The following is a 12,399-nucleotide window of genomic DNA, read 5'->3' as shown; positions in this document are numbered from 1 at the left end:
ATGATTAATTAACCACTAATAAAGCCATTACTTACAACCTTTTAAAGGGCGCCTCATTAGAAAGTGTTAACAAAATAAACATTACAATTAAAGAGTCCTTTTTTCACCATATATCAGCTTAAACTGTGTGTTGGTCACAAGCTGATCATCAGTAAAACTTTCAATATGGAGCATCCCTGAACTGAAGGGAAAATGTTTTAGCCTGACGACCTCTCAAAGTGCTTTTACAACACAAGTCTGCATTCACCCATTCATATGGCGGCTAAGCCACCTGCTCATTGCGGGCATCATCCATTCACACACACTCACACACCGATGGCACAGCATTGGGAGCAATCTGGGGTTCAGTATCTTCACCAAGGATTGTTCAACATATATACCACCAAGGTCAGGGATCGAACCGCCGACCTTCTGATAAGTGAATGACCGCTCTACCCTCTGAGCCACAGCCGCCCAAAATCTGAGTATGATAAGGAGTGTTAGCGGAGAATACAGAAGTGCAAGCACATAAACACATGAAGTACGTATAGAGAATATGTAATTTCCTACAGCGTGTGTGTTTCATGTGTGAACTTGCATTTGTGTGTGTGTGCTGCCCGTTGACATGTCCCTCCCTCCCCTGACACTTCTAATAGCTGGGAATGAGGCTTCATGCACTTCCTGAGGCCTCATTTGCATATGATTTGCTGATGAGCTGCCACTGCTAACCAGCAACGCCAAACCAAAGCCCTATTAATATTCTCCCATTCAGGTTGTAAAGCACACAAACCTAATCAGCTTAGAAATTACTGTATGGAAACCATAATTACGCATGTTTAATTGCTTATCATCTGATGGGTACAAGTTTATTAGAAAATGTATTCATGGTAATTGCTTCCTGAGGTATCTGGTGTGCTACAATACCATGTGATATCCTGTCAGCTCCCATTTTGGAGGATTAATGCGCTCTGGAAAAAGTCACAAAATTAGATACTGTGTATTGACTCTTTGGATGCTTGGTTTAACTCAAAGTGATTTTTAATTTAGTGATTTCTAAATTACTGCTTAAGCTCTGGTAAAGTCTTTGGAGTGAGATCCGTCAAAATCAGCATATCTCGCTGTTGTTAAGGAGAGCTGGCATATCACAGGGATATACGTGACTGTAAAGTAGACCTGTGTAATGAAAATGCTCACAAACCGGCCTGCTGTGGTGGACGCCACCACACAGAAAAGCTGTAAAATCAGGGGAAACGCAGGAGCAACACAAAAGTGAAAAGTCACATGCATGAAATGAGGAAACACATCTTAGAAGAGAGAGTTTTTGAAGGGAAGCCATCTCAAAGCCGATGAATCATTCAGTCCTGAAACAAGCAGATTAAAACACACAGTGCAGGTTCCTCAGAGGGGCCTCCACACCGCCAAGAACGTCGAGTGGGCCTTTTCAGCCATGGACCTCAGTGAGGCTTACAGCTCCTGCCCACTCTTTGATGATCTCTCTATGGTTTATTGTAATCACTGTTGGCTCTCAGTCCTTCCGACACACTTGTAAATTCATGCAGTCTTAATAGGAAACGCATCAACCAGCCAGAAGTTCCTCTATGCATAACTCGTTCTTTCATTAGAGTAGTGATTGGCAACCAGGGGTCCTTGTACACCAGGGTGGCAGTTATCACTATGTGGGATAGAGAGATAATTAAAAAAGAATGTTGATAAGAAAATTAACATATACATATGTTTCATATATAAGAGGAAATTTGGCTTATTTGTGTTCAAGATGGCAAGAAATATGCAGGAAATGGTCCGATGCTGATCTTTAGTAAAAGTATGATGTTCATAATTACAAACTTGACTAAATTTTTGAGACATTCACACCAAATCACCTTTCAAAATCCTCAGCTTAATGCACTCAGATGCTGGTCGAGCACAGGCGTTATGAAAAGAACCATCATTTCCACATGTGACAGGCGACTGTGCACCACCTGCTCAGCACCAAACAGCAGGCAGGCAAAGTTAGTGACTAGCTGGTGAACATGGTGGAGCATTTAGCAGCTAAAGGAGATGGTGGAGACCAAAGCTAGAGCTCAAAGGGAGGGAATATTGGACCAAAAACACAATTTCCAATGAACACTAATCCATACCTGCTGTGTAAAAGGCGATTGTAAGATAAGAATTTTTCATCAAAGGTGACGTACAGGATTAAAGTAACAACTTTTGCAATTAGCAAGCTAGCTGAAACGTTGAAATGGGTATTTTAAGGTGATGAATGAGTGGTACGACAGCAAACTTGGCCAAATGTACTGAAAAAAAAACAAATAAACAAAAGAGACTAATCATCCTGAACGGATATGTGGTTTATGATGGGCATGGAGTGTGTTTTCTTCTACAATTTCATGAAGCCATTGAAGGGTTACAATGAAGGAGTGGTTTGCTTGTGCCAATCTCAAAGGGCAGTGGGGGTACATTGGGAAAAAAAAAGGTTTCATAACCACTGCATTAGACATACTTGAGTTGACTTGCTGTGAAATGCTGTTATTAGTATTTGGTCCAACAGCCTCATGGGTGAAATATCCCCTAAAGATATTGTGGACAAGTCAACAAAAATAATTGATTTTGCTCATTAAACCACGTCCCGTTGAATTATGGGAGAGAACTTGTAGCTTTAATCAGATCTACTTGGTTGCTTAAAAAGTAATTGCTGAGTGCATTAAAAAACGCAGCTGCTTAACTTTTCAAGTCACGTTTGGGTTTGGGAGCCAAGTCCGAGAGGTGCTTTGGCTTTTTGCTCTGGGAGGAAAAAAAAACCCACCTGTGGATCATTAAACTTGTGGATGATGCCACACAACATGCTGACAAACATGTCATTTCCCCATGGAGAGGTTTGGGGGATCCTAGAGTGTTTGCTTGTTGGAAAACTGTCTGGGATGCTTTCCAGGATTTCCCAAAGAGAAAAGCCTTGTTTTTCTTTGCTGATGTTGTTGGGAGTGAATGGAGAGCAGATTGTAGAGGCTGTGCCTCTCATGTCTGTCCAAGGCCTTGATACCTTTGATCTTCTTAAGAAACAAACAAGCTTTTAAACTTGGCACTCCCGGCTAGTATCTCTCCTCTTCTTCTGTTCGTGAAAAACGCTGATCCTGAGAAAATTGATCTTGCCTGAATAGTTACGCAGACTCGTGCTTGTGCCATGATTTTGGTTTAAAATGTGGAGCAAGCTTAGCTAAGATAAAAACTGATGTGGTTTTGCCACATCTTAACGCAGCACAACAGCGTGTAGCTTTGGGATAAATGTTTGCGAAAGCTTGTGTTTTTCTTTCTTATCTTTGAACAAACTACTGAGCCCACAAACAAAACCGTTTTAATCAGCTACAAACAATGTTTCAAGCATCCGAATTTGCCTTTCCAAGTAACATTTGTTCATAAAGGATCAAACAAAGATTAAAACTTCACTGAAACAGTTTTAACAAAAGAGGGATTCCACGTCTGATTCCTGACATCATTTATCCTCAGAGGCTTGTTGCACCAACTGTTCATTGAGTTTGAACTTAGCTGATTTCTAAGATCAGTGGAGATTACTAAATTAAAATGGGTTGCACTGCACAACCCGTTCCTACATAGAAATGTAGAGAGAGGTGTTAGTAAATGTTTTCGTCCAGTAAATGGAAGTTGTAACTGTTAGCTAACTGAACTGGTTAAACTGGCAGAGCTAACGGTAGCTTGCTAATATCACCTGTTTAAAGGTAAGATGGAATATCTAACCTGACACTTGATCAAAACGTTGTTTAATCAGGATTTAAACCGGAACAACTTTGAATAACATTTCAAACAACACAATGTCGGTGAAATTACACGATATTTAGACTAAATTACCAAAACTGTTGGTTAGTCACGTTAGCTTAAGTTAGCTTAACCCCTCTCTCTCATGACTGCATGGCTGCTGACTTCTACAGGCACGTTTTCATGCATGACTACAGCAGATCAAACCTACATTTACAAAGGTTTGGCTGTTAAGTTTAATATATATTTTAGCCTCATAAAAAGATTATTTTTGGAAGCTAAACTGCAGCTCTGATATGCCACCAGCAGACTTACACATTACTAACAGTCAGTTAGCTTGAAGCTAGCTCGTATTTGCTAAAGATGTGCATGTTGCTATGACCACACAAACTGCAGCCAGCTCCAGGTGTGGGACTACAGGCCCAGATGTAAACTTGGGTGCTGGATCCTTCACTGGATTTATGGTCCAGTCATGATCGGTGACGTGGTTCGGTGAAAGGTTTTAGCATGTTAGCAGGTGAAGGTGAGAAGTTGCAGCGAGGGCCAACATCTGGCTGAGCAGAAAATCAAAGCCTTCAATCAAGAAGCAAATCTCCTCTCGTTAGCCACCCCCCTTGCTTCCTCCTCTCCGGTTATTAATGGCCGCGCAACAGCCACAATGACATTTTACACCGTTTCATCCCTGTCCCATCATGCATCTGGGGATACCCTGGCATTTGGCGGCGGCGTTGTCATGAGTGTCTGCGGCGGTGCTGACCAGCACGACTTCAATCCTGCTTACTGTCACTCATCATAAGTGAGTTTATCAACACACATCTAATCGCCACACTCCGCAGGGACCTTAACCATTTGCATACTAAGATTGCTTTCTTTTGCTCGACTAAGAAGGCGCCTCCTTTGCATAATTATTAATGATAAAGAGACACTGAACAAATGTGTCAGAAGGTATTAGCGTCACGTATACAACTAGATTCTAAAGGATGCATTTAGTGGCGTGCGAGGAGGAAAGATGAGGGCAAAGGGTGGGAAGAGAAGAGCAGCACTGTCAAGGGATGCACTTTTGCATGAAGGGAAGGGGTTAATTAAAGGGCTATGGATGGAAAATATAGAGGAGTGTGGCATTTTTTAGGTAGTTTAAAATCATTGTTTGACCATGAAGCCCCATTGAGATTACGGGTGTCTGTCAAAAAGATGACAAAACTGAAAAAAAAAGCACACAAATACTGACAAAAATGTGAAATAACGACAAAAGCACTCAAAGGACTTCCGTCTCGCAGCAGGACGCAGGATGAGGATCCAAACTGATATATAACATATAATTACATCAAAGAAAATATTGCTCCAGTAGAAGGAAAACCCACAGTGGTGAACAACACAAGATGTTTACATACAGCAGAGTCACTGTAGCTGCTCCTTTCAGTATTTCTGCTGTGTACCATTAAAGCAGCAGGCCCATATTGTCTGTCATCTGTTGTCGGTAATTACCACTTTTTACACTGTCTTACCCTCTGTGGATAATGTTCAGCGTCTATACGAGAAGTGTTTCATGTGAATAGTTTGACTGTTTGCCACTTTATATGAAACAGCTGCACTGTTTTTACAGGACAGGAATAAATAAGTCATGCACACTGGTTCAATTGGGGGTTGAAATGCCCTCCCCGTGTTCTCCACTAAACACAGGCCTGGATACCCTCTGCACAGTATAATAGCATGATATTAAAAATGCCCACAGCGATTGTTAAGTCACGGCGCCACATTTGCACCACGATGGATGACCTTTTGTGAATCCTAATGAGGCTTTTTCATGACTTTCAAAAGCAAAACGTACTGTAGCATGTAGGATAATAGCAGCTGTGTGAAAAGTCTGCACAGTTAAATGCTACTGAAATTAAATCACAGTTTTCTGTGCAGCATGTAGTTGCACACACAGATATCAGCTTCATTTTTTTCCTCTTTCCCAGCAACAATTAAAACGATTAAGTTCCTCTTAAAAGCGCTGTTGAGTGGAATCTGTCAATGGTAGCTTGAATATCAGCTGCACGTTTCCTCCCTCTCAGGAGGTGTGAAGCTGTCCAAACTTCACAAGTCACAGCATTAAGAATAATCTCAGGGGTCAGGAGGGGTCGTCGCTGCTCTCCCTCTGGCTCTCCCTCAACAAATAACTGATAATGACCTTTGACCTCCCTGTTTTTGCATGAGAATTGATATCAGTATTCTACACCCCCCTCGTCGTAACCTCAGGACCATTTGAAATGCCAGCCCTCGAAATCCAAACTTGATTTTTTTTTTTTTTTTCTAATGAACCCATCCAGAGACGGGGGGTGGGTGGGTTGCCTTTGGGAGGAGGAGGAGGGTGGAGACGGGGGAGGCGAGCTTTGGGCTCATCTGCATCACAGATTAGGGTGCTTAGAGAAAAATCAACCATCCATGATTCATTACATGTTTCCTGCTGAGCCTCTGAGATGGCAACCGTCCTAGCAACAGGATCCTAGCAACAGCAACAACTCTCCGCCGCCGCGGCAGCCTATCAGAAACTTTGATGCCTGATCAAAATTTAGCCAATGAAGAGGGGAGGACACGCGGGAAGCGTGATGATGCGTTTCCTCATGCTGTTGGCTGCTGACTGAGGGTGTGTTCAGGGCTCTGTGTGTCTGTGTGGAAATCTAATAATCATTTGTGTGGTCTGTGCATTTTTTAATGAATTTAATGATTACCAAACAGTGTTTTAGAAACATTTTTGCTGTCTGTTATAGAGGTCAATTTGACATGATTCATTAATTTCTGCATTGGAGTCCAGATTTTGATCATTTTGCCAACTTTCTATGGATTAAGTTTTGTTTTTAACACCTTTAAAGTGTCCTCACCTCGTCCACATGCATGTTATCCTTATACAGCTACAGCAAGTGTGACTTCTCCTTTTGTCAGTTTAACCAGTTTAGAGCCAAAAATACATGAAAAATGACATAGATAAAAATATACAAATCTTTAGTCATGATTACAGTTGTTTCACTGTATATAGAAATACAGCAGGACAATGCAAGAAATAAGCTTAAAATGCTGTTGATTTGTATGTAAAATGACTTTATTTCAGCTCATTTCAAAGGCTATGTATGCCTGTAAATGACTGAAAATATGTATTCAATATTCTTTCAAAGAGCAAATGTGATGGTATGGGAAAGCCCCACATCAGCACTTTCAACTGGTTTTCTCAGCTTGTCTCTGCAGGACATATCAATGAAACTACTGTTAATGTGAATAAAACATGCTCAGTGCGTTCACAGATTAATAGATGGACTCCAGAGGGTTTTAACCAACATGCATGCACATCTCGGCCCTCACTACGCTGCCTGTTTATGCTCTTTATATGCTCAGATTATGAGTAAAAATTTAATTAGATCTGGAACTGCATTATATTGCATTCTCTGATGTACTCCAACAATGTAGCTTCACGAGGAAAATTCATGCTCTGTAACTAAATTTCTCACATTTCTCAGGCTAGACTTTCTGCACTTCTTCCGTCCTTCATTGTGAGCGTCTCCTCAGCAGCCTAAATGCTGCATAATGATGATCGTGTTGATTTACAGCATGCACTCCTCTCACATGTAAATGATCCAAAAGTGCGGGATGTTTGTTCACCTGCCGCACCGTAATCATACATCATTATCCAAAGAAAGCTTCGGCCATCATCTGATGTCAGATAGGCCTGATCTTCACTTCAAAGGGATATGCTGTGCGCTGGTCCAAATGGTGTGATAATGTTCAGTGTGATAATGCATCACACAGACGTCTCTCTCTCCACTTCAGAGTAATCTTGCTCTTTCCACTGTGCAGTGTCGAGAGGCAGGGTTCCCATCTGCCTGCGCAACCAGAAAACCTTCAGATGCAGTACACAGTTTCACATGTCATTCAGGCCTGGAGCGGCTGACTGAAGGGTTGCACAAAGAATCGCCTCTTTGTCTTTTGTCCAGCAGCCCTAAAACCCAGATATCAACCGCTTGATCCCCGAGCACTTAAGATTTATTTTATAAACCTTTGCAACCAGAAGGTGCCTGTTTCCAGACCTTTGAATCCACTGAGCTGATGATTCGTGCGCCATCATGACATGAAACAGCAGTTTCACGGCTGATAAAGCAATCGATCCAATGAGCGACGCAGGGGAGACACGATTAGCCAATCAGCACCACAGGCGGGACTAAGTGCACTGCACTAAGTATTGTCAAGCTGTTTTTTTTACTTTAGGTCGCTTTTAAAACCCTGGCAAAAGCAGTATGATAGCATTGTGATGACTTTGTTGGTCTCTCGTGATTGGTTAGGAAAACCGACCCCCCCACCACGACCACCAGGAAATGGAGCTGATGCAGAGTCAGACCGTGGATGGAAACGGAGCATAATTCTGTCTATCGGGTAAAACCAGAAGCTTCCTGAACGTATTTATTCTAACATGCAATCAGTGGAGGATTCAAAGCACGAACCCTTAAAGATGACTAATCTATTATGCAAGTAGCAGCAAAGTGTTTCCTTTTAACGCCAGCAGTTGTTTTGAAATCATGCTCGGTTCAGTGGAAAGGGTCGTCAGATATTACTCCTTCAGGCTGGTGATGTGTTACATTTTCCTTGTTGTCTATGAATCCTGTGAAAAGACCAGGACCAACAATGAGTTATGACGAACATGAGCTCTTTCTGAGTCGACCCCCGCATACACCAACCTACTACAATAATACTGTATTAATCCACAGCTGAAAATAGTCCCCGACAAATGCCCTCTCTCCTCCCATCTGAGTCATGTTTGCTTGTACTCTGCAGTTTTATTACTCACTTCTTCACCTGTAAAGATGAAAGTACATACCTGAGAGCACTTTGTACGGACTTCACTTGGAATGAATGGGCTCAGCTCAGCAGCTTAAAGGGTGACTTCATCCAAATTCCAAAAAAACAACAAATTGTCACTTACCTCTAGTTGTATTTGGCCATGCAGGTAGTTTTGGTTTTATTCGTGCAGGTTTGAGGCATCAGTCTGAGCATTTTTCATCTCCAGCACAGTGGATGTGGGTGGATCGTTGTTTGTGGGGGTTTTCATGTTTTCATGGCCATTATTTCTTTGGTCGAACACAGTACTCCAGCAGAAGTATTAATGCAGCTTTTCATGGAAACCTTCAGGACTAAAAATGTACTGAACTGAGATTAATGTAAAAAGAGTTGCAGTAACACAAATCAACATTATATACTCTTAATGTTCACTGCTACTTACTATTCACACAGATGCAATGAGGGAGTCTGGCGTTGTTATACAGTTTCACATCTATGATTGAAGCCCTGTAGTGCTCTTTAGTCTGTGTGTGTGGTGATTTCTCCATGTTGGATCCGTTTGTTGCACCGTTCCTGAAGAAGTTTACAGCACAGTAACTCTTAACAAGAGCTTCCACATATGGTGTGTAAATGTGATGCTTGTTTGAGAGTCAACTAAAACTGATTTACACATTGTTTTCCCCTCATTTCTTCATCTCACTGCATGTATGTTTCTTACAAGTGCGTGCTGATTGCACACAGCGGGGGAGGGCCGTTTTTATCATTAAAGTCGCCTGTAGATTATTCCTCTATGTTTGGTCTCACAGTTTGAATCTACACTTTTTTGGCAGAGGGCTCGGCTCAATCAGCAGACTGTTGTTTCACTTGTAGATTGTCTTCTGCGAGACACATCCCAGACCGTTTCTTCCCAAAATAACATCCACGTTTGAGAAAAGTGACTCTTTGCTGGCATGAAAGTAAAAGCCTCACCGGCTGCATTTCATGTAAGCGTTTGACTGTATTTCCTCACACCTTCAGCCGTAGGATTTCATTTTAAGCCGCCACACTTCTCCTCTTGTGATGGCCTTGAGTGAAACGTTTGTGGAAATCCATCAAACACGAACTGATAGACGTGGAGCTAAAGGAGAAGAGGGGGTAGAGATGGCTCGGGGGGGTCACATACGAGGAAGAGACCAAGCAATGTCATCACCAAACAGATGCTATCATCAAGCGCCTGGGGAAACAGAGGTAGATACATCCAAGACAAGCTGGAGAAGAAACACTGAACATGAAAACACAAGCAGAAAGCTGAAGGACACACTCTGCATGCGATGAGCAATAATTGAATTTACTGATCAGACTTTTTTAGCCACACTAGCCGGCCATAAATTCATGGTCCCCAGAGGATGCATCCTAATGTCTTTGATGAACCTCTGACATGTTATGACTTGGACTTAGACTTAGACAGTTTCTTTATTGATCCCAATTTGGGAAATTATTTTGTTGTAGTAGCAATTATACATACAGCAAACACAGGATGTACACACAATTATTTAGAAAAAGTAACAAAAAATATAAACTGGAATAAAAATAAAAATATAACTCAGTAAAGCTAAATGTAATTATATAATATGTATTATAATATATAATACATATTATATAATATCATATCATATAATAAAAATACAATATAACTAAATATATAAACAGTATTTACAGCAACAAACAGCAAAAAATTTTGTGCAGCCCCACCAGTAGGTCAGAGCCTTCACTTATTAAATGATCAGTCAGACATCTACTTGCACAACATTTGGACATTCACGGTCCCCAGATGACGAATCCTAATGCTGAACCCTGACCTTTGCTCTAAGACCTTTTTTGATTCAGACTGAAATATCTCGAAACTTACTGAACGGATTGGCATGAAATTTTGTGCCAACGTTCTCGTCCCCCTGTGGATGTATCCTACTGACTTTGGTGATCCTCAGACTTTTCCTCTAGCGCCACCATGAGGTTGACAAAGTCCTGCTAATGAAAACTAATAAAATTCACACCTAATTTGTGTTTAGGGCTAATTAGCAAACGTTACCCTGCCAACTGGCTAAATTAAGTATGTTCACCTGATAAACATCAGCATGTTCAATGGTGGAAAAACTAGTACCAGTATAACATTTATTCAACATTCTGCTGAAGTAAAAGTGTCAAAGTATGATCAGATAAATATACTTAAATCAAAAGGCCTATTTTTAAATACTTTATATGCCACTAAGTTGTTCAATCGATGCCAATACAATGCATTTTCTAAACATGTATAAAGCATAAAAGAAATACCGAAAGCTCTACTTAAATACTGCACTTCAGTCAGTGCGCTTGTGTTGTTCTTATTTCCCAGAAAGAGCATATTAACATTGTAACTGCCAGCATGATAGCATCCCATGTTAGCATTCAGCTAGCATGGACTCTTGGTATTGTCCCTGAGTGCATCTTTTTTTTCCTGTGTCTCCTCCAAGCTTTGACCCACCTACCCTACATACAGTACACCCTGCTCACGCTGAGCCCCTCGATCCCGGGATTAAGGGACACTCAGACTGTCCAGACAGATTTCTATCCCTGTCAGAAAACAACCACCTGAGTCAGACGAAGACTTCACTCACTCCACTGTCACAGAGTCAGACTTCCCACAGGCTGCCGTTTGGCGCACTGCGGTCGCACAACCGCCTTCACCGTGCTGGATCTGCTGCTACTGCACTCGTGATCCAGCTGGTACACAAACGCAAAACTTGAGGCTTTTGTCCAGACTCACATAAATCCACCCTCCATTCCCAAGACAAAGCAGCATTAATACCTCTAATGCAATCATAAGCAGCACAAGCAAATACACAAACAAGGCACGAACAATCAGCCGCCGAAGAATCTGGAGATTTATTGTGTTGCAGCTGGATGAGAGTCAAGAACAAGCTACTTGGCAAAATGTACTCCAAAAAGAAACAGAATCTCCCCATATGTCTGCAGATTGATGCTAAATTATGTTTCATTTGACATTTAGAGAAAGTGTCTCATAGCATTTTGTGGAAAGCCGTTATTGTAGGCGGACGTGTAAATCTCTCCGCTCCCGTCACCAGTTTACTGAAAGGACACTTGCTATGATGTTTCCTCTCTCCTAATCTGCTGAGTGCACCCTTGGAAAAATCTCACTCCAATTTAGCTCCACCTAAATCCCTGTCTGACAGCTGTTCCAAAATAAAGCACACCCAGGTGGCTTTTTGTTTCACTTTGTGTGTCCTCTTCCTGCCTCCTTTCAATGCCGTCAGGTAGCCGAATCCTTCTCTAAAATAGTTTTAAAATCTTCTTGCTTCAAGCTTCTTTGACCCTAGCGTTTTCTTTTTTTTATCCACTGAAAGTCTTAAGTCCTTGAGCGCAACAAAAGCCTTCGACATGCAGATGAGTAACAAAGTCTCTCTCGAAGCTTGTTTGATATACAACAGATTTATGAGCAATTTCTGCACCAAACCAATCAGGCGCTGATCGTTGAAAAGAGACAAAACATCTGTGTTTTAGGGCTTGTTTGGTTTAATGTTGATTCAATCTCATGAGCAGTTACAAATGCAATTACATTTATTAATTTCAACAGCACTATACATTTGTTGCGGTCAGGACCTCCTGTTTGAACGGCTGCAGCTCGTTTTATTATAATAACAAAGCGTTGATCTGGCTGAACTGTACCCACTTCTCTGCTTTTTGCATAATATGAATAAAACATGTATGATGCAATTTGTGACACGGCAGATGACAAATTTTGTGCTTTAATCCAACAGTCGCCTCAGAACAGCCCACATTGTTTTATCTGGTGCATTTTATGTTGGT

Source organism: Chaetodon trifascialis, chromosome 18, assembly GCF_039877785.1.
Source record: "Chaetodon trifascialis isolate fChaTrf1 chromosome 18, fChaTrf1.hap1, whole genome shotgun sequence".
Classification (NCBI taxonomy): Eukaryota; Metazoa; Chordata; class Actinopteri; order Chaetodontiformes; family Chaetodontidae; genus Chaetodon; species Chaetodon trifascialis.
This window is presented reverse-complemented; position numbering follows the sequence as displayed.